Source organism: Cherax quadricarinatus, chromosome 53, assembly GCF_038502225.1.
Source record: "Cherax quadricarinatus isolate ZL_2023a chromosome 53, ASM3850222v1, whole genome shotgun sequence".
Classification (NCBI taxonomy): domain Eukaryota; kingdom Metazoa; phylum Arthropoda; class Malacostraca; order Decapoda; family Parastacidae; genus Cherax; species Cherax quadricarinatus.
The window spans coordinates 27,586,218-27,613,763 of NC_091344.1; the positions used below are offsets into that span (position 1 = coordinate 27,586,218).

The window sequence follows — 27,546 nt, forward strand, 5'->3', positions numbered from 1 at the left end:
GATGGAGGGAAGCCTCCGACGAGTTAACACTGTATGTGTGGAGCTTTTGCAGGGATCTTTGTTGGATCATAATGTTGACGTCCTCCTACTCCAAATCCTGCAAGACACATATAAGATCTCCAACGATGACATCTGTGGTGTTTCAGTAAATGGTGCTTCCCGGGTTTTCGTCAAGTTTACGACTTCTACATTGTATGAGGATGTTGTTCAACGTTATCAAGATCTACGTTGTCAGGTGAACCCAACTGTGGCAGTGTGTCTTCGGGATGTGTCCCGCACTTACACGTGGGTCAAGATTCGAAACGTCCCTTTCGAAGCTGATGAGCATGCAATCCGTAAGGTTTTCACCAAATTTGGGATGTTTCACCAGACTTATGCAGGTGTATGGAGCCATGGCCCATTTGAAGGTAAACCTGACGGGTCGTTTTCAGTAAAAATGTCCATCAAAATGGCCATCCCGCCTTTTGTTCTCTTTGACGTCTACCATACTCAGGTATATGTGTACCCGGGGCAAAGGAAGACGTGTTGGTTATGTGACGCGTATGGACACTTGGCATATCAATGTGATTGTCGGCGTCCCCGTCAACAGGGTGAGCAGCGTGTGTTGTCAGACACTCCTACACAAGCCCCTGAGTCTATGGTAGGCGAGGGCGTCCGTCCGACACCAACGCCTCAACAGCCTTCCCTCGATGTACCTGTCACTACACCTGATTCACCGTGTGTAACATTGCCCTGTATGGAGATGAGCGTTACTATGATGGTGTCGCTGCAACATCAACTGATGTTGTTCCATCTCGTGAGGTAGAGCTAGACCTCCCTGTATCATTTCCGGAATTGTATGGTGCGGTGGAGGAGTGTCCAGCGCCACCGTCCACCCCAGTGGCGTCCGATAATAGCATTGGTAGTCCACCATCAACGATTGCTACTCCCGACAGACCCACTGTGATAATTACTGCGAATGCAGGTATATTAACAGTTTTGTGGAATCAAATTGGGGATGTTGGAATTTTATTGAGTATTTCTTTACTTTTTATGTTAGGGGGCTGAAATTTTATTTTCTATGAAAGATACTTGAGTAGAGATTTTATATTATTGAAAGTTTTTGTGTTGCTGCTATAACTAAAAGAGCTCAAATTCCGTTTTCGGCTTGGCTTCCAGCAGCTATGGCTGCTCCTACTCCGGTTTCGGCTTTAGTTCATTCTTCTACGCTAGTAACAGCTGGTGTTTACATTTTGATTCGATTTAGTGGGGCTTTGGAGGGTTCGTGTGTACAAAGAGTTTTATTGATTGTTTCTTGTCTAACTATATTTATAGCGGGCTTGGGGGCCAATTTTGAGTTTGATTTGAAGAAAATCATTGCTCTATCAACTTTAAGACAATTGGGTGTTATAATGAGTATTTTATCTTTGGGGTTTGCTGACCTTGCTTTTTTTCATTTATTTACTCATGCTTTATTTAAGGCTTTATTGTTTATGTGCAAGGGGATGGTAATTCATAGGGTTAAAGAATATAAAGATATTCGGAATATGGGTAGGTTGGTGATGTGTATACCTTTAACTAGGGTTTGTATAAATTTAGCTAATCTGGCTCTATGCGGTATACCTTTTTTGGCTGGATTTTATTCCAAAGATTTGATTTTGGAAGTTGCATTTACAAGGGAAATTAATATTTTTAGATTTTTATTTATATGTTTTAAGCACTGGCTTAACAGTATGTTATACATTTCGATTAATTTATTTTAGATTGAGGTGTTTCTCTAATATAAGGTCTATAATATTTGTTAGGGAAAGGCTTAGGATAATGCTGAGGGGCATAATAATATTAAGGATTGGGGCGGTAAGAGGAGGGTGTGTTTTAGCTTGAGTAGTATTTCCAGAACCTTATATGATTTGTTTGGGGCCTTTTTTTAAAATTTTGGCTTTATTAGTGAGACGGGTTGGGGCTCTTTTAGGTTATGTAATTAACATAGTTAGGGGAAGAACTAGACTTAAGTCTGTTGGATTTTATTCTTATGTTGTGTTTATAGGGTCTATATGATTTATGCAAATTTTGTCGATGTTTGGGGTATCTCGCTGGAGACTAAGAAGGGGGGATACTTTTTTCAAGGTCAGAGATAAAGGTTGGTCAGAATATTTTGGAGGTGAGGGAGGGTTTGATAGGTTAATAAAAGGTTCTGGTTACCTGCAATTGAGGCAGGAAAATATGATTATAATTTATGTAAAAGGATTTTTTATTTGAGTTGTTGTCATGTTTTTTTTATTTTTATTTAGTTTACTTAAATATTTTAAATTAGAATTTTGCATTGAAGCTTCAAAGGTGGTTATTAACCTGTAGGTGATATTTTTAGAAGGAAAAAAAATCTTCAGCTTTACATTGAAAACGTAATATGTTTTATACACTATAAAAAAGAGAAGTGAACGGAATTTAACCACTAGAGAAATAAGTTAGAAGCTTTTTCGCTGACATAATTCTCTTTGACAGGAAAGAGAATTTAAATTTTATCATTAACAGTGATATGCCTCTGGTTTTGGCTTCTGTCAAAATAAATTAGAGGTTTGTAAACCAAAATTTAGGTCGAAACTAAACGCAATCTTTCGCTTTCTAATTTGAAAAAGGTTTAAGTAAACACTTTATGAATGCAAATCATGTCATTGTTGACTACATTTCCAGCTGGATCATTCTAAGGCACCTTTGTATCATTCATAATAGAGGCCGAAGAGAAGGATTAGGAGAAAAAATAATCCTGTAAATCTTCAAGAGAAAATATCTGTGAAAGTGGAAATATGGGCTAGAGGGAGAATTAATGTAATTTCTACATCAAAAATTAGGAAAACTACAGCAATGAGGAAGAACCGAAGAGAAAAAGGTAATCGGGCCGAAGTCTTTGGATCAAATCCACATTCAAATGGGGATATTTTTTCTCGATCAATAATGTTTTTTTTTTATAAAATTGAAGATAAGATTATAATTAGTGTTGTAACCAAAAGAGTCAAAAGAATGATTAAATTGATAGTTAAAATTAATTTTTCTAAACAATTAGACTTTCTAGTTGGAAGCTAGATGTACCATTTATACTAAAAAATTATCTTCCTCATCAGTAAATAAAGACATAGAGGAATAATCAAACTACATCAACAAAATGCCAGTATCAAGCTGCAGCTTCAAACCCAAAATGATGGTTAGTAGAGAAGTGGCACTTGTAAAGACGATAAAAACAAACTGTTAAAAAGGAAGTTCCGATAATTACGTGAAGACCATGAAATCCAGTTGCTACAAAGAAGGTAGTTCCGTAAATTGAGTCTGCGATAGAGAAGGATGCTTCTAAATACTCGTATACTTGAAGGGAAGTGAAGTAAACTCCTAGGAGAATAGTTAGACCTAAACTTTGCATGGCTTCGGAGTGATGAGAGTTAAGGATTGCGTGATGTGCTCAGGTTACTGTTGCTCCTGATGAAAGTAAAATAGTCGTATTGAGAAGGGGAACTTGGAAGGGGTTAAAAGGTTGGATGCATTCTGGTGGTCAAAACATACCAATTTCAATTGTGGGTGCAAGTCTTCTATGAAAGAAAGCCCAAAAAAAAGAGAAGAAAAATAATACTTCGGAGACAATAAACAGAATTATTCCCCATCGTAGACCTTTTATAACAATTTGAGTGTCGAGTCCTTGATATGTTCCTTCTCGAGTTACATCTCGTCATCATTGAATTATAGTTAAAATAATAGGAATAAACCTAAAAAAAAGAAGATCTGGATTAAATTGATGAAATCATTTAATAAGACCTGATGTTAAAAGTATGGCTCTGATTGATCCTGTTAAGGGTCAGGGTCTTATGTCAACTAAGTGAAAGGCATGGTGTCTGTGTGATGACATTAATTTACTTCACTGGCATAAAGAGTTCTGAGAACTGCAAATACATAAGATTGAATGATTGCAACGGCAGAATCTAATATAAGAAGAAGAATTTGGGCTAGAATGAGAAAGACTAATAATCTGGATGATAAGGCAGGTCCTATTCTTCCGAGTAAAGTTAGAAGGAGATGACCTGCAATTATATTTGCTGCAAGCCGGATTGCCAATGTTCCTGGCCGAATAATGTTTCTAATTGTTTCAATGAGAACTATAAAAGGTATAAGCACATTTGGGGTCCCTTGGGGTACTAAGTGGGCAAATATATGCTGAGTGTGGTTTAATCATCCAAACAAAATAAAAGATAACCATAAAGGTAGGGCCAAGGTTAGGGTTATTGCTAAATGTCTAGATCTGGTAAAGACATAGGGAAGGAGACCTAAAGAGTTATTAAAAAGAATGAAACTAAATAACAAAACAAATAAAAATGATAAGCCTGGGTTGGAGGGTCCTAAAATTGTCTTAAATTCGTTATGAAGGGTGGATACAATTTTAAATCATAAATAAAGTCATCGAGATGGTGAAGCTCAAAAAAAAATCGGAACAAATATAAATCCTAAGAATGTTGATATTCAGTTTAAATTGAGTGAGAGAATGCTTCAGGATGGTTCAAAAATGGAGAATAATCTTGTTGTCATTTTCAGGGTTTTTCTAGAAGTGTTGGTTTGTGAATGAAGGTTTCTGTTTTAATCGGGAGTTTGGAGAAGAAGTTGATGATAGAAAATAAAGTATATCCTAGGATGAATATCAAAAAAAGATTAAATCATAGTAAGGGCCCTATTTGAGGCATTCAAAAATATCATAAATATGATAACTTTAATCTGACAAACTAATGTTATTTTTTAACTAATTTTTGTCTCTAGAAGTAGGAAACTACTTTTTTAGGTTTAAAAGACCTAAACTTTTATAAGTTATCTGGAGAGAAGAGCAAATTTAATTATGAATTTCTAGAAATTCAATTCAAGAAAGAGTCTACCGAGATTCTTTCAATTAAAATTGGCATGAATCTGTGGTTAGCCCCACAAATTTCTGAACATTGACCGTAGAATAAACCTGGTGAGTTTACTAGAAATCTAATTTGATTGAGTCGTCCCGGAATGGCATCGGCTTTTACTCCTTAAGAGGGGATCGTTCAGGAGTGGATTACGTCTGCTGCTGAAATAATAAGACGAATTTGAGTATTAAAAGGAATTGGCACTCGGTTATCAACATCTATGAGTCGTAAATTTGAGTTGATATCATAAGGTGTTATGTAGGAATCAAATTCGATATTTAGAAAGTCTGAGTATTCATAGGATCAATATCATTGATGTCCGATGGTTTTAATTGTGATTCTTGAGTTGTTAGTTTCATCCAATAAATAGAGTAGCCGCAATGAAGGTATAGCAATGAAAATTAAGATGATAGCAGGTAAAATAGTTCAGATAATATCAATTTCTTGGTTTTCGAGTAAAAATCGGTTAATAAATGAGTTTAGTGCTGAATTAATTAAAATATAACCTACTAGTGTAGTAATAAGAATAAGAATAAATATTGCATGATCGTGGAAGTATGTTAATTGTTCCATAAGTGGGGAGGTGCTGTCTTGAAGTCCTAAACATCCTCATGTTGGCATTTCTAAAAGAAGGTATTCCTTCCTGGTAGGAGCTTAAATCCTATACATCTATCTGTCATTTTAGATAATTAGAAATTAGAGAAATTTCTGCTTATCTATGATCAGCAGGAGGGTGGGGATGCTGCCATTCAATTGATGAAGGTAAGAAGATTCGCGAAGTAATATTACGTTTTGATATAAAAGCTTCTCAAACAATAATTATGAATCAGAAGATGGCTACTAGCGAGATAAGTGATCTGATTGATGAAACAATATTTCATGAAGCGTAAGCATCGGGATAGTCTGAATATTGTCGTGGCATACCATTTAATCCTAGGAAGTGTTGGGAAAAATAGTTTAAGTTAACTCCTAAAAATATTGTAAAGAAATGAGGTTTTAATCACGAAGGATTTAGAGAAAATCCAGTAAACAGAGGAAATCAATGAACAATACCTCCAAAAATTCCAAATACGGCCTACAACATAGTATGTGTCATGAAGAATAATGCCGATTGAGGAGTTTGCTAAAATAACTCCTGTTAAACTGCCTACTGTAAATAAGAAGATAAATCCTAGGGTTCACAGAAGAGAAGGTGTATATGAGAATTGAGAACCTTGAAGAGTTCTTAGTCATCTGAAGATTTAAATTCCCGTAGGAATGGCAATAATTATGGTTGCTGATGTGAAATATGTTCGGGTATCAACATCTATACCTACGGTGAACATGTGGTGGGCTCACACAAGGAACCCTAGAATCCCAATAGCTGTTATGGCATAAATTATTCTTAGTGTTCCAAATGCTTCTTTTTTGCCTGACTCTTGTCAGGGTGTCCAAAAAATCAGAATAAGTGCTGGTAAAGAATAGGGTCACCCCCACCAGCTGGATCAAAGAAAGGAGTATTTAAATTTCGGTCTGTAAGAAGTATGGTAATTGCTCCTGCTAGAACGGGAAGGGACAGAAGAAGTACCGCGGTAATGAAAACGGATCATACAAATAAAGGTATTCGATCTATGGTTATTCCTCTTGTTCGTATATTGATTGCTGTAGTTATAAAGTTTACGGCTCCTAAAATTGAGGAGACTCCGGCTAGATGCAGGGAGAAGATTCTAAGATCAACTGATGCTCCCGCATGAGCGATTGATGCTGCTAGAGGGGGGTAAACTGTTCATCTGGTTCCAACACCCCTTTCTACTATTCCTCTTGCAAGAAGGAGAGTAAAAGAAAATGGCAGAAGTCAAAATCTTACATTATTTATTGGAGGGAAGGCTATATCAGGTGCTCCAAGTATAAGTGGAACTAATCAGTTCCCAAAACCTCCAATCATAATTGGTATAACTATGAAGAAAATTATTACGAAGGCGTGGACTGTTACAATTACATTATAAATTTGATCATCTCCAATTAATCTTCCTGGTTGACCAAGTTCGGCTCGAATAATCAATCTTAGTGAGGTACCTACTATACCAGATCAAGCTCCAAACACAAAGTACAAGGTACCAATATCTTTATGATTTGTTGAAAAAACCATCATTGCATTAGGCTTTATAGTGGAAAAAAGACATCAAATTGCAAATTTGAAGATTTAGAGATTACTAAAGCTTAAGAAAAATAAGTTTTCATAATATAGGTAGCAAAACTACATGAGCAGTTCTATCAAAACTGTCCTTTTTATCAGGCACTATACTTATTGTAGGAGTTAGAATTATAGTGGGCCAGCTGTGAATTAATATTTAATTTAAGTAGTTATTCTTAGAATATTAAATATGGAATTAGGAATTACTGCTTGCTCCAATGGGTCGAAGAAGGTAAAAGTTTGATTCTTGCTTGAACTTTTATTTTATAGTTAGTGTACATGCATATCTTAGTGAGTAGAAAATAAAAAATAAAGATAATTTATGATGCAACAGTAGTTTTGTTATTTGCAGTACGGAATATTAAATATTGGATTAGGATTTGATTTAGTAAATTATAAAAAGCTTGATGAAATTTTGTGCCAGCAATCACGGTTAGACTTAAAAGCTTAGTAAAAGTATTTTAGTTTAGGGTTATTCTTATATTTAAGGGTTAATTGAGATTTATAACAATAAAAGGTGAAACTGGTTTATTGAGGATAAATGGAAGTTGAATTATAAAAGGGAAGAGGCCGAGAAATTGAGATATAAACCAGGATTAGATACCATGTTATACTTAAAAGGTAAAAAATAAAACTTGAATATTAGTAGATATGGTCTTTAAATTCAAAGAATTTGGCGGTATTTTAGTCTTGTTAGAGGAACCTGTTCTGTAAATGATACAACACGAAGAATCTTACTTACTCTTGTTTAACAGTTTGTATACCGTCATTATTAGATAACCCTTATTGGGATAGTTATTGAAATTTAAGAAGTTAAAGTATATTAGATCAAGGTGCAGTTTATGGGTGAGAAGAAATGGGTTACAATAAAATTTATTTATATACGTATCAGTGATTGAATAGTTTCTGTGAAGGAGGATTTAATTGTAATACACAATTTAGTAAGTTAGTGTGATATGAGAACTAAAATATGTACATATCGCCCGGCGCTTCCATTTAAGGTGGAATAAGTCGTAACATAGTAGGTGTACTGGAAGGAGTACCTAGAATTAAATTTACTTTGGCAGAAAATATGCGTTAGATTTAGAATTTAATTATATAGAAAATATTCTATAAGTAAAAGCATTGAGAGGATAATGCTGTGATTGTTACAGTTGTGAGATATTTAATGTTGATGGTTTGCGTATTAGTTAGAGTGGCATTTGTGACTCTTCTGGAACGTCAAATTTTATGTTACATTTAAATTCGTAAAGGCCCAAATAAGTTAGGGATTTTAGGATTACTTTAACCTTTTTCATGCTGTGATTGCAGAATTCGCCAGTAACATCTAATTTTTTACCTTATTATTTATCGAATTTATTGCTTTAATTTTGTGAAGGATTATTCCGTATGAGTTAGGGTTAGTAAATTTTGATATAGGTGTATTATTTTTTTTGTGTTGTTTAAGATTAGGGGTCTATCCTTTAATAAGAGCTGGGAAGTCTTCGTGCTGTAGCACAAACTATTTCATACTAGGTAAGATTGGCTTTAATTTTATTATCTTACGTTTTTTTTAGTTAGAAGATTTAGGTTTATGGAGTTAAGATATTATCAAGAAAGAATGTGATTTATTTGATTGACGTTCCCACTGTCTATGGTTTGGTTAGGTTCTTGTTTGGCAGAGATAAATCGAACTCCTTTTGATTTTGCAGAGGGGGAATCTGAATTAGTTTCTGGATTTAATACTGAATATAGAAGAGGAGGGTTTGTGTTAATTTTTATAGCTGAGTATGTCAGAATTTTGTTTATGAGTGGAGTGTCTACATTATTATTTTTAGGAGGGAGAGTTTTAAGACTAGGATTTCATATAAAATTGGTAATTGTTAGGTTTGCATTTATTTGGGTGCGGGGAACTTTACTGCGATTCCGATATGATAAATTAATGTATATAGCTTGAAAAAGATTTCTTCCTATATCTCTGAATTTTTTAATTTTTTTTATAGGAATAAAATTAATTTTAGTTTAAACTAAATTTATAAATTGGTGGATATTGGAAAAAAAATCCTTTAAATGTTTTCAAAACATTTGTTTTAAATAAACTAAATAACCATTCTAGGAGTAAGTCTGTTAAAAGGGTGATTAAAGGGTTAATGATATAGTAAGAAAAATAAATAATAGTAAGAGTTTGTCCTGTAAAAATATAAGGATCCTCTACAGGACGTGCTCCAATTCATGTTAATAAAATGATTGTGGAGACAAGAGTTCAAAATAGAAATTGGTTAAAGGGATAAAAAGTTAGACCTTGAAATATTGATAAAGAGGTGAAGGGAAGGAGCCAAAGAATTGCTACTGATAAAACTAAAGCGATAGCTCCACCTAATTTGTTTGGAATAGATCGAAGAATAGCATATGCAAATAGAAAATATCATTCAGGTTGAATATGTACTGGTGTAACCAGAGTAAGTAAGTAAGTAAGTTTATTCAGGTATACACAAATACAGTTACATAGAATTATCATACATAGCAGCATATGTGTAGAGAACCTAGGATAACCCAAAAAAGTCAGACAGAGTGACTTATTTCCATTGAGGTCCTTTTACCTTATTATTATAATATAAAGGTTATAATATTTTCTTATTATTCTACAATGAAGATAACATCTTATTATCATACTAAAAAGACTATCTACTACACGAGGGTCATTAAGACTATCTACAATACGAGGGTCATTACTAGGAATAAGGTAAAATTTACACGTATGTTAGCTAAAAAATAGAAAATCATTCCCCTCCCTTTCTGTAGCTACATTCATCAGACACCTTTTGGCACTCTTCTTGAACTGGTTCATGCTATGACTGGCTTTGACATGTGCGGGTAGTCTGTTCCATTCCTTTATTGCTGTACAATAAAAGGTGTTTGAAGCCTGGCCACTGACTGTGGGTACTACAAAGTTGTGCTCTCTCCCCCTAGTACTATGATTGCTTTGGTTCCCAACCTTGACAAAATTGACAGCAAGATATTCTGGACACTGTTTGTGAGCAATTTTATAAACATGATTTAGCTTCAGTTGTTTTACTCTGTCTTCAACATTCAGCATATCCAACTGCTGTAATTCATCCTGGCCTACATGTTCTCTTGGTCCCAGCCCCAGGATGAATCTTACGATTTTGTTCTGGGTGATTTGCAGTCTATCTTTCAGTTTTTTTGTCAAGGCAGAGTACCATGAAGAGCAAGCGTAATCCATATGGCATTGTATAAGGGCTAGACATAGGGTCCTGCGAGCCTCAGTAGGTAGACACTGTGCTTGTCTCTACAGGAACTTCAGTCTGGCATTCACTTTCTTTACTACACTGTTCCCTATCAATTCTCCTGACATGCATGGGTCAAAGGGGATTCCCAGATATTTTACTGATGAAACCAAAGTGATGGGCTCCCCATTACACTGAACATTAAAATTAATTACCCTTCTCAGATTATGTTTTGTGCCAAAGAGAATGGCTTCAGTTTTCCCGAGGTGTAATGATAGTTTGTTGTCTACTAACCATTAACCGGATTAGCTGGAATAAAATTATCAGGATCACCAAGGAGGTATGGATTTAAAAGAGTTAGGAGAACTAAGATTATAACTATAAATAGAAATCCTACAATATCTTTAAATGTAAAGTAGGGGTGAAAAGGAATCTTATCTAGAGAGGAGGCCACTCCTAGAGGGTTGTTAGCCCCGGAGTGATGAATAAATAAGATGTCGACAAGTGTAGCCGCAGCGATTAAAAATGGTAAGAGAAAGTGAAATGTAAAAAATCGAGTCAAGGTAGCATTATCAACTGCGAAACCTCCTCAAATTCATTGAGCTTAATCTGTTCCAATATAAGGAATGGCAGAGAATAAGTTTGTAATAACGGTGGCGCCTCAAAATAATATTTGCCCCCAGGGTAGAACATAACCGAGAAAGGCGGTAGCTATTGTTATAAATAGGATCAGAACACCAACTCTCCAAGCGTGGAAAAGAGTAAATGACTCATAGTAGATACCTCGACCGATATGAGAATAAATGCAGATAAAGAAAAAGGAGGCCCCATTTGCGTGAATAGTTCGAAATAGCCATCCGTAATTCACATCACGACAGATGTGTGCTACGTTCGAAAAGGCTAGGTCGATGTGTGAAGTAAAATGAATGGATAAAAATAATCCAGTTGCGATTTGAGCTACTAGGCACAATCTTAAAAGAGATCCAAAATTCCAAAAAATTGAAATGTTGCTAGGAATTGGTATGTCTACAAATGCGGAGTTAGCGAGTTTAAATAATGGATGGGATTTACGTAAAGGTGAAGTCATAAGTTTTGTGAAGGTGAGGGTTAAAGTAATTTAAAGAAAATATAGATGTATGATGATATTAGGAATCGAAGGTCTGAGGTTGTTAGTTATATTTTTTTGTGGGTTCTGAGCATTTATTTCGAATCATAAGCATTTACTAAATGTTTTATTAAGGTTGGAATTTATTATATTAAATGTTTTTGGGGTTATGAGAGTGTACATGGCTAGGGTTGGTTTGGAGGGTGTATTTGTAATGTTTTTTTTTTAGTTATGGTTGCGTGTGAAGGGGCCTTGGGTCTTTCTTTATTGGTTTCTGTTGTTCGTTCGCATGGTAACGATTATTTTAGACTAATAACAACGCCACCTAAAATTCCAAGGCTCATTCACATCCAACAAAATATTTTATTAACCTCCAAAAACACCCCTGAAATCCGAATCAAACCATAGCCCCCTAACTTTAATAACACTCCAGCTAGTACTATTGATCCTGCAACTGGGGCCTCCACATGGGCCTTAGGTAATCATAAATGAAATATAAACAGAGGTAATTTAACTATAAAGGCAAATACAGAGCAAAAATATCACAATACGCTGGCACTTTGGTAGCCAACTATTCCTGGCAATAGGCCCATATTTAGTCTCCCCATACTTTTATACAACCTTAACAAAGAAACTAACAATGGTAATGAAGCAAATAAAGTATAAAATAGTATGTAAATTCCAGCTTGAATTCACTCAGGTTGGTATCCCCAACCTAAAATTAATACTAACATAGGAACTAGCGACCTCTCAAATCTAATATAAAACATTAGATAGTTTACTCACCTGAAAGTTAAAATTAAAACTAACAACAAAATTAAGTTCACTGACAAGAACCCTGCATAAAAATTCTCCATCTTCTTTACTATTGTTCTTCCATAAACTATTAGCATAACGATTCAAACTCTTAATACAATCAAAATATATCTTAGATAATCAGCCCCTATTATATAACCCCTACAAAAAAATAAAAATCTTGATTTATTATTAATAATCTTATAAAGCATGTGGCCAACAAACCAATTTGAATCAACCTTCAATTCATCACAAATCTTGTCAAAACCAAATTAAATTCCAAAAACTTTAACAAAGAAACTAACAATGGTAATGAATCAAATAAAGTATAAAATAGTATGTAAATTCCAGCTTGAATTCGCTCAGGTTGGTATCCCCAACATTGGTTTTGTGTAATTTATTAGATAACTCAACTTGAGCTTTCGGGAGAGCAGTTGCTTTAACTAGCTGGGCACCCTGGCTTATGAGTCTTGATATGGTAAAGAAATGGTAAAGTTGTCGACCAAGCTGTCAGATGTTGAATTAGCACATCATTTCCCTTCAATAACATTCTAAGTTGTTTGTTGAAATGGCTGTTGACCTGGTCTGTGGGGCTCTTAGTGGTTACGTTTCATTATCACTCTAAATATTTAGTTTTGTCCATAATAACAGCTACTTTTGATTTATCGCCTCATGAGAGGTGCAAAGTCTGCTCATTATTGAGTTCCTTATATGCTTTTGTGAATCTTAATGGGCAGTTGGGTAGCACTGGCTGGGGTAATGTTCCATATACCATACCTTAGCATATATTAAATTTGTCAGGGGTCAAGTCACCTTGTTTTTCCACCATGTAAAACGATTTTGCTAGGTTTACATAATTAACATCATTAGTTGACGGCGCAAAGCTTTATCTGAAGCCTAGCACTGCCAGTTGGTTACTACTTAATTCTTTGCTAGACAGGTTCATAACAAACTATGGATTCGCATGTGTGGTCCACCCACTCTGTGCTATGAGATTGTTTAATTTCCTCGTATGATTGTGTTCGGCGTTTTGTCTGACTCTTCTAAGTTCCCTATAATATAATCAATCAAGTAGTCATGCCAGCCTGTGGGAATCATATTAAAGAAAACTGTGTTGGTTCTCCTCATTTCTATGAACAGCATCTTCTTTTCATGTTTCACTAGGTCAATATTTTTAAAGAGCACTAACCTGTGTATTTGACTGAACAATGTAGAAGCTAGCCTGACCAGCCTGTTCTGCAGTAGGGAACTTTACAAAAGTTCCAGTTGATGATTTATTAAGTTTCTTATGTGAAGAATTGGTTAATCATGAATTACCATTGCCAGTTCCTGCTATCATTAAACTTATTAAATTTTGCATTGTTGATGCAAAATTTGTATTTAATGATAAGTTTTATACTCAGAAATTTGGTATGACAATGGTAAATCCTCTTTCACCTGTTCTTAGTAACCTATACATGAATTTTTTTGAAACAAGATTAATTAACACAATCTTCCCTAATAGACCTAAGTGATTTAGATATATTGATGATATTTTGTGTCTAATGCCTAAGAATGTAGATATAAACTATTTTCTTGTTAAATTAAATAGCTTAGCCCATTTTATAAACTTTACTGTTGAGTTCGAAACAAATAACTCATTGCCTTTTCTAGATGTTTTAAATATTAAGAATAACAATGACTTTAAATTTAAAATTTATACAGAAAATCTATTATACTCAGTAAATGCTATTTCACTTATTGTGGAGAAATTTTCTCCAGGAGGGGGGTATCAGCCCCCTTCAGCCCCTTTCAGCACTGAAGGGCCCAGCCCTCTCAGAAGGGGCAAGCATCTTGTTTACTGCTACAGCAAGTAATTGATCCCAGATGCAATACGAGTATGTGACATGAACTGATTAAGTCATTTCCGGTGGTTAAAGGCAATTGCCGAATAGCTTTACGTGTCTTAGCAGACAATTACTTTGATGCTGACAAGGCCAGAGTTAGACATGCAGTCTTAATTTCAAGCTTGAAGCCTCCTGTTCTTCAAGTTTCTCCTACGCATGGACTGATGAAGCCACTGTGTGGCGAAACGTTTCCTCAGTAAAGATACCCAAGAGTTGCACATGTGTCTAATTTATCAACATGTCGGTTCTCTGAACCATTCTTCTACAAACAAAAATCTTTGAAAGGGTCCTAAGAAGGAAGATCACCACCCATCTAGAAACCCATCAGTTACACAACCCAGGGCAACATGGGTTTAGAACAGGTCGCTCCTGTCTGTCTCAACTATTGGATCACTACGACAAGGTCCTAAATGCACTAGAAGACAAAAAGAATGCAGATGTAATATATACAGACTTTGCAAAAGCCTTCAACAAGTGTGACCATGGCGTAATAGTGCACAAAATGCGTGCTAAAGGAATAACAGGAAAAGTCGGTCGATGGATCTATAATTTCCTCACTAACAGAACACAGAGAGTAGTCGTCAACAGAGTAAAGTCCGATGCAGCTACGGTGAAAAGCTCTGTTCCACAAGGCACAGTACTTGCTCCCATCATGTTCCTCATCCTCATATCCGACATAGACAAGGATGTCAGCCACAGCACCGTGTCTTCCTATGCAGATGACACCCGAATCTACATGACAGTGTCTTCCATTGCAGACACTGCAAGGCTCCAGGCGGACATCAACCAAATTTTTAAGTGGGCTGCAGAAAACAATATGAAGTTCAACGATGAGAAATTTCAATTACTCAGATATGGTAAACACGAGGAAATTAAATCTTCATCAGAGTACAAAACAAATTCTGGCCACAAAATAGAGCGAAACACCAACGTCAAAGACCTAGGAGTGATCATGTCGGAGGATCTCACCTTCAAGGACCATAACATTGTATCAATCGCATCTGCTAGAAAAATGACAGGATGGATAATGAGAACCTTCAAAACTAGGGAGGCCAAGCCCATGATGACACTCTTCAGGTCACTTGTTCTATCTAGGCTGGAATATTGCTGCACACTAACAGCACCTTTCAAGGCAGGTGAAATTGCTGACCTAGAAAATGTACAGAGAACCTTCACGGCGTGCATAACAGAGATAAAACACCTCAATTACTGGGAGCGCTTGAGGTTCCTAAACCTGTATTCCCTGGAACGCAGGAGGGAGAGATACATGATTATATACACCTGGAAAATCCTAGAGGGACTAGTACCGAACTTGCACACGAAAATCACTCACTACGAAAGCAAAAGACTTGGCAGACGATGCACCATCCCCCCAATGAAAAGCAGGGGTGTCACTAGCACGTTAAGAGACCGTACAATAAGTGTCAGGGGCCCGAGACTGTTCAACTGCCTCCCAGCATACATAAGGGGGATTACCAACAGACCCCTGGCAGTCTTCAAGCTGGCACTGGACAAGCACTTAAAGTCGGTTCCTGACCAGCAGGGCTGTGGCTCGTACGTTGGTTTGCGTGCAGCCAGCAGTAACAGCCTGGTTGATCAGGCTCTGATCCACCAGAAGGCCTGGTCACAGACCGGGCCGCGGGGGCGTTGACCCCCGGAACTCTCTCCAGGTAAACTCCAGGTAAACCCAAACATTGTTTTTCAAACTTACAGGCATTTAGAATCACATTAGACAATAGTCTCAGATCTCTAGGTGCTAAATATGACCTAAGGCAATGTGATTGGTTTATCAGTGGTATTGTACAAAATAAGTTGTCACCACAAACTACTGAATGATTAAATATTATTTCAACGCTATTTCACTTTGAAGAAATTAGCAATGGTTTACAAACAATAGTTTCATGCATGCAAGCAACGAGACAAGGAGAAGAATCCACAAATTCAGTGGATAACAAACCTTCAACTCAGTATAAAAAGAGTATACCTACTCCCACTAAACCACATAATGGGAAATCCCATACAGGCATTTATCAAGCTGTGAATACAACAGACAGTAAACAAACTGTCACACATAGACGTACTCCAAAATGTGTACTTTGTGATGGAATATAATGGGCACAGTATTGTAGTCAATACATATCAATGGAGGCACGTAAACAACGTGTTCATCAGCTGAAAAGGTGCATCAAGTGTTTAGGTGAACACAAGGGAGGTAAATGCTCACTGAAGAAGTGTTTTAAATGCAAGGGTATGCATCATACAGCATTATGCCCAAATACTTTTGCTGAACAACAGAAGACTTCCACAGAATCAGGAAGTCAACAAGCAACAGCATTAAATGTGAGAGATAAGTTTAAAGCAACTGCTCTCCCGATAGCTCGAGTTGAGTTATCTAATAAATCACACAAAACCAATGTGCTAACATTATTTGATCAAGACTCACAAAGGTCCTTCATAAGAAGAACAGTGTTGCAGAAACTGAATAAAAAACCCTATGCCAAAATACAGTTAGATATAGCTGGTTTTTTCCACAATTCTGGTAAACAGACATATGACCTAGCCAGAATCACTGTTGGTCTAGGAAACAGGAAAAAGACAGTAGAAGCTGTGGTAGTAGATGATTTGCCTTAGTCTGCAGATCCAGGGATTAAAAGAAACAGTTGCAGCACTGAAAGCAGCTAAGGTCAAGTTAGCCTGTCCTGACATACAGAAGGACACAATAAGTCCAATTGATTTAATCATTGGAAGTGATTATTATCACTGTTTTGTGCAAAATATAGTAAGTAAACATGATGTTCACTTGCTGAAAACAGCAGGAGGCCAAATGATATGTGGTCCCATTCCCTCTCAAAGTGGGAAAGAAACTGATATTGATTCAGTGGAAAATGTACTAGTTACAAGAATAACCGCTGATCATGTACCACAGCAAAAATTATAATTACTGGAAGAAATGAATGAACCAGTTGATAAGTTGTGGGATTTAGATGCGATAGCCTCTTCAAGGGGGGCTCCTTGGCGTGGTGAAGAGGCTCTTGGTCTGAGGAATTAGACCTATCGGTCTTCTTCCTCAGACCGAACCTAATTACCCCCCAATCTCCCCTCCCCTATCCCATCCTCCCCATCCTCCCCTTTTTCCTTTCCTCCTCCTCCTCCCCACTCCTCCCTTTTGCCCTTCCTCTTTTTGTCCTTTGGGATTTCTCCCACAGGCGCGCTAGTTCCTAGGTAGGAGAAAGGACACCGGGGTCCATCCCATTCCGTTGAGGTTTCTTGGCGGTGGCGTAGTTTGCCGTGGAATCTGGATTGCCTAGGGATGTCCCGATCCCTCTCCGGTATCCCGGAGTAGCTTTGGGTGTCTTTTGGGCGACGGGTGTAGCTCTGGAAGCCACCTTTCGGATTCCGGGGGTGGTGGCTGAAGGAGGTATGCTTTGTGGCGGATATCCGGCCGCCCTCTCTTTTGTCCACCGAGGTAGCTCGGCAGATGTGAGGTTGCTATCCCAGATTGCTGGTTTACTGGCATGAAGGGTAGGGTATGGCACGGGTTCCATGCTGCATCTGCGCTACTAGCGGTGTCGAGTCCTCTTGGGCGCGGAGGGAGATTTCTGGCCCTTTCATCCCTCCTAGGAACTATCCCTCCCCGGTCCCCCCCTTTTTTTTTCTTTTTTTTATTTTTATTTTCTTTTCTTCTTTCTTTTTTTTTCTTAAAAACAAAAAGAAATAAGTAACCTAACCATGGCAGCCCTAGTCCATGAACCTGGTACCCCCCGGGCCCCTTCTTGATACCGCACCCCGTTCTGACCCCGCCTCGTCTTTGGACCACTCTTCAGACATTCCTCATGCCTCTGTACCTATTGCCGGTGCTGTTTCCTCACCCGCTTCAGGTACTGAGGCCTCGACTGACTCCTTCGATTTATCAGACCTTCGCTCTCCTCTGACTATGCTTCCGGCCTCTCCCTCTACGGTGCGGCAATTTTCAAATCGCCGACCCGTTCCACGTCGGACCAACTCTGGTCCCACGCCTAAACGTCAACGACAATTACCTGCTGATGATACTTCTCCACCTTCACCTTCTCGTTCTTCTCAGAAACGATCGACACGTCCTTCACTACCTTTCCACGCTCAGTTTCAGACTGAACAGTGGACTAAATTCTTCACTTTACGACCAACTTCCTCTACTGCCTATCTTTCTGACCATAGTATTGGCAAGGCACTCCTACGCCATGTTGGTAAAGATATTTCTTTTCATGCTCTTAAGAGCGGTACGCGCATCATTACCGTACAGAATGCTACCCAGGCTCGTGAGCTCTTTCGTCTTACCCATATAGATACTGTTCCTGTCACCCTTGAAAAACATCATTCCCTCAATTCTTGTAGTGGTACCGTTATTCTGCCCCATACCATAGTTCAACAAAATTTCCAGACATGTGGCACCGACATTCTAGAACAGCTGGAACTCCAAGATCTCCCAATCCTCAAGGTAGACACTTACGTTCTTCCTGCCCGTGGGCGGAGACGATACCCTAGCAATGTGGCTCGTTTAACTTTTGACAGCCGAGAACTCCCATCCTCCGTTTATATAGCAGGACATCGGTTACAAGTTCGAAAGGTGATCCCTACACCACAACAGTGTAGAAATTGCTGGCGATTTGGCCATCCAGCGAAATATTGCAGATCTATCGCCGAATGCCCAGTCTGTGGTGCCGATGACCATTCTAATACGTCTTGCAATCGATCTCCCTCTTGCCTTAACTGTCATGAGGCTCACCCTTCGTACTCTCGCCGTTGTCAGGTCTATTTAAACGAGCGGGAAATCCGTTACCTCAAAGAGACAGAAGGTCTCCCTTATGCCATGGCAGTTTCTCATCTCCGCCTCCAAGGGAGACTCCCACGTGTTTCTTATTCCCGTGTTTCAAAACGTCCCCCCACTTCTGGTATCCCATCTTCTACACCCACCTCTGTGGTTACCTCTCCCATAATCACTCCTGTATCTAATCCTTTTGCTGTCCTCGGCTCAGACGTCCCTACTTCAACGCCTCAGTCTAATCTCGCTTCTTCGAGTTCTCTCTTACAAGCCTCAGTATCGACGAGACCTCGTACGACACCTCTTCCCAATCGTCCCTCTACTTCTCAAAAGTCAAAAAAAGGTCCGGTAACACCTCCTACCCATCTTCCACCTCCTCATTTTACCCTCCCTGTCTCTGTCCCTAGTTCTTCCCCTCTCACTGGCTCAGTTACAAGTGCAGAGGTTCACCCTCCTCCTCGTAATGTACCTTCCTCCCCTGTTCCCTCCCAAGTTTCTTCCTCTTCTGCCACCTCCCAGGTTCCTGTCTCTTCTGTCCCCTGCCACGCTTCTCCAGTTCCCTCCACCCTTTCGCCCCCCCCTACCTTGGTACAGTCCAATACAGTTCCAATCTTTACTCATCCTCCCCCTACCATTCCCAATATTGTCTCCCATACGACATCTCTGAATTCCGAAACACTTGAAGCAATCTCTGAATATATTGCAGAGACCAAACCATCAATGGACACTGATCCACCTTCCGCTCTTCCTCTCTCCTCTGCTCCATCTGCGCAACTCCTTTCTTCACAGCGCACCGTTCCTTCGCTGCTTGAACATTTTCCACTGCCTCCGCATGTGGACTTTTCTAACCCTTCTAGTCCGTAGGAACCCTTACCTGCGGATTTCAAGTATCTTTATCATTGCCAATCATGGCCATTTTACAGTGGAATATACGCGGCCTCAGGGGTAATCGGGGTGAGCTTCAGATGTTACTCTCCCAGTTTGCCCCTGTTGGTGTTTGCTTACAGGAACCAAAATTACACTCTGCTGTTATTTCTCACATCTCAGGCTATAATTTATTGTATTCTTCAGATCCTTTTCCTGATGGGACCTTTAATGAAAGTGCCCTTCTTCTCCGCACTGATATTCCGTACCATCAGCTATTTGTTCATACTTCGCTGCATTACACAGCAGCCCGTATCCACTTACATAGGTGGTATACGCTCTGTTCTTTATATCTCTCTCCTTCTCGGGCATTATCTATTCCGGATTTTGCCTTCCTTGTTTCGTCATTACCGCCACCGATTCTGTTACTTGGTGATTTTAATGCCCACCATTTCCTCTGGGGAGGGTCTCACTGTGATTCCCGTGGAATTCAGTTAGAGGCTTTTCTTGCCACCCACCCCCTCCATGTTTTAAATACAGGTACTCACACCCATTTTGATCCTCGGACTCATACTCTCTCTTGCATCGATCTCTCAGTTTGCTCTTCCTCCGCCGCATTAGACTTTACTTGGTCTGTTCTCCCGGACTTACATGACAGTGATCATTTCCCAATCATTCTTACTTCCCCTTCATATTCGCCACCTCTTCGCACCCCACGCTGGCAATTTAATCGGGCAAATTGGAACCTTTACTCACACCTGACTGTTTTTAAAGAGGTTCCTTCTTCGTCCTCCATCGATGAGCTTTTACACCTCTTCTCGTCCTCCGTTTTCACCGCAGCTTCTCATTCTATACCCCAAACTTCGGGCAGGCATTCTCAGAAATGCGTGCCTTGGTGGTCTCCTGCTTGTGCTCGTGCAGTACGTTTGAAACGCGCTGCATGGGGCAGGTACCGGTACAATAGAACCACAGAGCGACTCCTTGATTTTAAACAGAAGCGTGCGATCGCTCGCCGTGTCATCCGTGACGCTAAACGCACTTGCTGGCGAGATTATGTCTCCACCATCACCTCTGCTTCCTCTATGAGTGCAGTCTGGAAAAAAGTACGAAAACTGAGTGGTAAATATTCTCCTGACCCGGCTCCTGTTCTGCGGGTTGCCGGTGTTGATATAGCAAACCCACTAGATGTTGCCAATGAAATTGGCAATCATCTGGTCCGTATTTCTCAGGGACTCCATCTATGCCCCTCATTTCTTTCCTCAAAGTCTGCCAGAGAGTTAGCACCCTTGGACTTTTCTTCTCTCAGAGAAGAACAGTATAATGTGCCTTTTACACTTCAAGAACTGGAGGCAACACTCTCAGCTTGTCGATCATCGGCAGCTGGGCCCGACGACATTCATATTCGTATGCTACAACATTTACATCAGTCAGCCCTTGCAGTCCTATTACACCTTTACAATCTTATTTGGTCACAAGGAGTTCTTCCACAGCTGTGGAAATCCGCCATTGTTCTCCCTTTCCGCAAACCAGGCACTACGGGACATGAAACCTCCCACTATCGTCCCATTGCTCTTACCAGTGCAGTTTGCAAAGTAATGGAACGTCTAGTAAATAGACGTTTAGTGTGGTATTTAGAGACACACAACAGTCTCTCCACTCGTCAATATGGCTTTCGTAAGGGACGTTCTACCATAGACCCCTTACTGCGCTTGGATACGTATGTTCGTAATGCCTTTGCGAATAACCACTCAGTTATTGCCATATTTTTTGACCTTGAGAAGGCATATGACACAACTTGGAGGTATAATATTTTAGCCCAAGCCCACTCCTTAGGCCTTCGAGGCAATCTACCATCCTTCCTTAAGAACTTTTTAACTGACAGGCATTTCCGTGTTCGGGTTAATAATGTGCTCTCCCCGGACTTTGTCCAAGCTGAAGGTGTCCCCCAGGGATGTGTTCTGAGCACAACACTTTTTCTCCTTGCTATTAATGATTTGGCCTCTAGTCTTCCATCAAATATTTGGTCATCACTCTATGTTGATGACTTTGCTATTGCCTGTGCAGGCGCTGACTGTCACCTCCTTACAGTTTCTCTCCAGCATGCAGTCGACCGTGTTTCCAATTGGGCCACCACACATGGGTTTAAATTTTCCAGCACTAAAACCCACCAAATCACTTTCACTAGACGCTCTGTCATCTCTGATCATCCTTTGTACCTCTATGGCTCACGTATCCCTGAACGTGATACAGTCAAGTTTCTGGGCCTCCTCTTTGATCGTAGGTTATCCTGGAAACCTCACATTACCTCTCTGAAGGCAACTTGTCACAGCCGGCTGAACCTTCTTAAAACCCTTGCTCATCTTTCGTGGGGAGCTGATCGTCGAACCCTCCTTCACCTACATTCCACCCTTATTTTATCGAAACTTGATTATGGTGACCAGATCTATTCAGCGGCATCTCCTGCTACTCTCTCTAGCCTTAACCCCATTCATCACCAAGGATTACGTTTATGCCTTGGTGCTTTTCGCTCTTCCCCTGTCGAAAGCCTCTATGCAGAAGCGAACGTTCCATCCTTATCCGATCGCCGTGATGCCCATTGCCTGCGCTACTATGTACGCTCTCATGATCTCCGCAATCCTTCCATTTATAGAATGGTCACTGATATTAGTAGACATTCTTTATTTGTTCGCCGCCCCTGCTTACTCCGTCCCTTCTCTCTTCGCCTTCATTCGCTCTTGTCTTCTCTTCAACTACCACCTTTCTATGTACATGTAGCATCTCACTTTTCCCTCCCCCCCTGGGAGGTCCCAGCTGTTCGAGTCTGTTCTTTCTCCCTCCCTTGCTCGAAAGCCCAACTGTCTACGGTCGCTTCCCGCTCTCTTTTTCTTGACCACTTTCACTCTCATTCTCATGCCATTGCTGTGTACACAGATGGCTCTAAGTCTTCTGACGGCGTAGGATTCGCAGCAGTGTTTCCGGACAGCGTCGTACAAGGGCATTTACTATCTTCAGCTAGTATTTTTACTGCTGAATTATATGCCATCCTTACAGCACTTATCCGTATTGCATCTATGCCTGTGTCATCATTTGTGGTTGTCTCAGACTCCCTTAGTGCTTTACAGGCTATACAAAAATTTGATACACCTCACCCCTTAGTCCTCCGTATCCAACTTTGGCTACGCCGCATCTTTACTAAGCATAAAGATATTGTTTTTTGTTGGGTCCCTGGTCATGTTGACGTACAGGGCAATGAACAGGCAGACACTGCTGCGCGGTCAGCAGTACATGACCTACCAGTTTCTTACAGAGGTATTCCATGTACGGACTATTTTGCTGTAATATCTTCCCACCTTCACACCCGTTGGCAACAACGTTGGTCTACTATGCTCGGCAACAAACTTCAGTCTATTAAACCGAGTATAGGTTACTGGCCGTCTTCTTATCACCAGTGTCGAGGTTGGGAGACTACTCTCTCCCGTCTTCGCATTGGCCATACTCGTCTTACTCATGGATATCTCATGGAGAGGCGTCTTGCTCCTCTCTGTGAGAATTGCCAAGCTCCATTATCAGTCAGCCACATTCTGTTGGACTGCCCACTTTATCAACGAGCACGCAGAATTTACCTCTGTCGTCGTCTTCGCCCCGCTGCTCTCTCTTTACCTTCCCTTCTCGCTGATGGACCCACCTTTCATCCGGACTCTCTTATTGACTTTTTGACAACGACTGACTTACTTCACAAATTCTGATACTTTCAGCCCTTTCTACTTGTATCTCTTGCTACCCTCTACCCCCGTACTATCCCCTGCCCCGCTGTTTTCTGTAACCTGCTGATCATCCCCCCTCCCTCCTGCCATCCAATTCCCTTGCTTCCTTCCCTACCCTGCAGCGCTGTATAGCCCTTGTGGCTTAGCGCTTCTTTTTGATTATAATAATAATAATAATAGATGCGATAGGTATTGATGAAAATAAACCAAGCCCACAAGAGTCTCGGACTTATAACCAATATTTGGACACTTTCAGATATAAAGATAGACAGTATTGGGTTAGGTTAGCATGGAAATTAAATCCACCACATCTGCCTAGCAATTATCGCATGGCTTTCGGACAAATGAAAGCACAAATACATGAGCTCAGGAAGAATCCAGAGCTACTGACTGTCTATGATAATATCACACAAGAACATTTGGACAATAAATTCATTGTGGAAATAGTCGAAGATAAGTTGAAGACAGCTCATTATCTCCCGCACCATGGAGTCAGAAAAGATTCTGAAACCACTCCACTACGTGTTGTATACAATTGCACCGCACATGCAAATAAAGATGTAGCAAGTCTTAATGACTGTCTGATGACCGGACCCTCACTAACTGAGAAGCTTGGAGACGTGCTTATGAAATTTCGCACAAACCCATATGCCTACACGGCTGATATTTCCAAAGCTTTCTTAAGAGTAGGACTACAAGAAATAGATAGAGATTATACTCGATTCTTGTGGCCTGAAAATTCACATGATCCTCAAAGTCCTGTGAAAACTTATCGTTTCAAATCAGTATTATTTGGTGCAACATCCTCTCCATTCTTACTAGAAGCTACTCTAAATACACATTTGAAGAAATCTGAAAGTCCCTTCAATGAAATCTTAAAGAAAAGTTTCTATGTGGACAATCTTCAAGGTACTGTGAATAAAGAGGAGGATTTGAAATCCTTATACAGAGAAGCTAACAAGGAGATGAAAGAAGCAAATATGCCTCTAAGGATGTGGAATACAAATTCAAAGCAATTAAGGGAACTTATCAAAGAAGATTTCCCTGAAGCTGAAATTCCTGATTGCAACAATATGCTGGGACTTAATTGGAACACACAGGAAGATACTTTGAGTCTCAAAAAGATAAACAATAAATCATGCAGTACACTCACTAAACGTAGTTTACTGTCAGAGGTATCACAATGTTTTGATCCTCTAGGACTCGTCTCACCAATTACCATAAAGGGTAAAATGCTTATGCAAGATGCATGGAAGCTCAAAATTGGATGGGATGAGAAATTGCCTCTAGAAATGAGTCAAGCGTGGGATGAAATATCCAGGGAGTTTAAACAACTTCCTCAAATTAAATTTCCCAGACAAATAGGTCAAGAGGGAAACAAGTACACATTACATGTGTTCTGTGATGCGTCAACCAGAGGTTATGGCGCTGTAGCTTACATGATTAATGCTGAAGAAAGTACACTAATTACTTCAAAGGCCAGGGTAGCACCCTTGAAGGTCAAAACAGTACCACAATTGGAACTGACAGCACTCTATGTAGGTACAAAATTAGCTGTCTATCTCAACAAAGTACTTGATCATCTCACTATTGAAAAAAACGTGATCTGGAGTGATAATGAAGCAGTTCTCCAGTGGTTAAGAAATAATAAGAGTAAGTTGGTCTGTGTACAGAACAGAGTAGCAGAAATAAAAGAGATGCAGAGAGATTATCTCTTTCTCCACGTCTCTACCCAAGAGAATCCGGTTGACATGTTGTCACGTGGTGTTTCACTCAAGAAATTTGTGGATAATAAATTATGGCTCCACGGACCGAACTGGCTCTCTAATGAAAATAACTGGCCTCAGCAAAAGGCTCATATTATGCCAGAAGAAACAGTCTGCTTGAACACAGCAGAAATAAGTTGTGTAAATTCTGCAGACACAACAGAAAGAGTCATTGATGGATCTAAATACTCATCTTTGGGTAGACTCTTAAGAGTTACAGCTCTTGTCTTTAAATTCATTAAAGGGATAAAACCTCATTATGAATATCTTGAACCCATTAAATACTGGGTGAAACTAATACAGAAAGATGTTTTCTCTACAGAATATAAATTTCTGGAAACACAAGATAAATCCCCAAATAAACCTGTCATGATTAATTCTTTAGGACTTTATCTCGACTCAGAAAAGATTATAAGATGTCGAAGAAGAATTCATAATTCTTCACTACCTAAAGAAGCCATACATCCAATATTGATCCCCAAGAATCATTGGCTAACAAAACTGTTTGTGCAAAACGCCCACAGTAACGTGTTACATGGTGGGGTAGCTGACACACTTTGTCATGTATGACAATCCTACTGGATATCTCAAGGTCGACAAAGTGCGAAAAAACAAATAAGGGACTGTATTACTTGTTGTCACTACGATATGCGAGTATGTCAGTATCCAGGTCCACCTCCATATCCCTCTGAAAGAGTTTGTCATATCACTCCATTTGAGGTGACAGGTGTAGATTACACTGGACCAATAATTTTAACCAAAACAGTTGACAAAGTTCCCATCAAGGTGTACATCTGTTTGTTCACTTGTGCTACAAGTAGAGCAGTACATATAGAAGTAGCCACTGACATGTCTGCTGAAACCTTTATCAAATTATTCAGAAGGTTTGCAGCCAGAAGTGCATGTCCCAGACTGATGATTTCAGATAATGCAACGAACTTTGTTGCTGGTGCTGCTTATATAAGCAAGATCTTTGATCAACCAGAAGTACAACAGATGCTGAATCAACGCAGTTGTCGTTGGAGATACATTCCTCCTAAATCTCCATGGCATGGCGGATTTGATGAAAGAATGATCGGCATTGGAAAACGTTGTTTAAGGAAGACTCTTCATCGTCAAAGAATCGACTTAGAAGAATTCCGTACAGTTGTGACTGAAATAGAAAATAGAGTCAACAACAGACCTCTGACTTATGTTACCGATGATCTGGACAATTTAGAAGTGTTAAGTCCATCTCATTTACTCCATGGCAGAAGGCTCGAATCTGTTCCTCCCATGAATGATAAAGAAATCATAGAGGATCCTACTTATTTCGATCCTGAGCAACTCAGACGTAAATTCAAACACCTTAATAAAGTGATTGAAAGTTGGGAGAAAATTTGGCGAGAAGACTATCTCACCTCATTGAGAGAACACTTCTGTGAGCTGGTGTTCCTGAAAATCGTAAGTCCTTAAGACCTGGTGACATAGTGATTATCGACAATGATGGTCCGAGGTCCAAATGGCCACTTGGAAAAATTGTGACCATATATCCTGATGCAAATGGAATCATCAGGACAGTTGATGTTTTGAGCAAAGGTGTAGTGAATAAGCGGACAATAAATAAACTAGTACCGTTAGAATTACACAGTGTTGGAAACAAAATTAGTGATTCTCCAGAAACCACACAGACTAAAGCTGTTCAGAAAAGACAAGCAGCAGTGGTGGCGAGTGAGAAAATCAAATTAATGTTAAGTGATTAATAGTTCACCTGCAGCAAACCTCCGCCACCTCCCAGTGTGGAGAAATTTTCTCCAGGAGGGGGGTATCAGCCCCCTTCAGCCTCCTTCAGCCCCTTCAGCCCCTTTCAGCCCTGAGGGGTCCGGCCCTCTCAGAAGGGGCAAATATCTTGTTTACTGCTACATCGAGTAATTGATCTCAGATGCAGTATGAGTATGCGACGTGGTCAAGCGACCGCCGCTCCTTGCAGTCCAGTGTTGCAGAGTGTATTTTAATAAGAGACAGTACATCTCTTACCTTAGGAGGACAATTAAGGAAAATCCTGCTCCCACTTTATTACCATAGTAAAGATAGTGGACATTGTTGTCTATGCTTAAGACAGCAAGAATCAAACATTCTGCTTTGCTTCATCGAGGAAGTGGCAAGGAAGCAAAAGTACTAGGTCAGCTTTTCCTTTGTGCAAGGGGCAGTAACAGCGTGGGGTGCTGTGGCGTCTTCAGATTACTTTTGACTCTACTGAGAGTGACACTGACGCCAGAATAACCAAC

General features: G+C 39.6%; 1 protein-coding gene and 2 pseudogenes across 1 annotated transcript in view; 1 reads left to right on the forward strand and 2 right to left on the reverse strand.

Annotated features, from left to right (window-relative positions):
• Positions 1–27,546, forward strand: part of LOC128705522 (cytochrome P450 4C1-like) — a gene marked incomplete at its 5' end in the record, with an annotated part of 195,074 nt that overhangs the window by 158,798 nt on the left and 8,730 nt on the right.
• On the reverse strand, positions 3,853–4,674 carry LOC138854272 (ATP synthase subunit a-like; annotated as a pseudogene).
• On the reverse strand, positions 4,863–6,226 carry LOC138854220 (cytochrome c oxidase subunit 2-like; annotated as a pseudogene).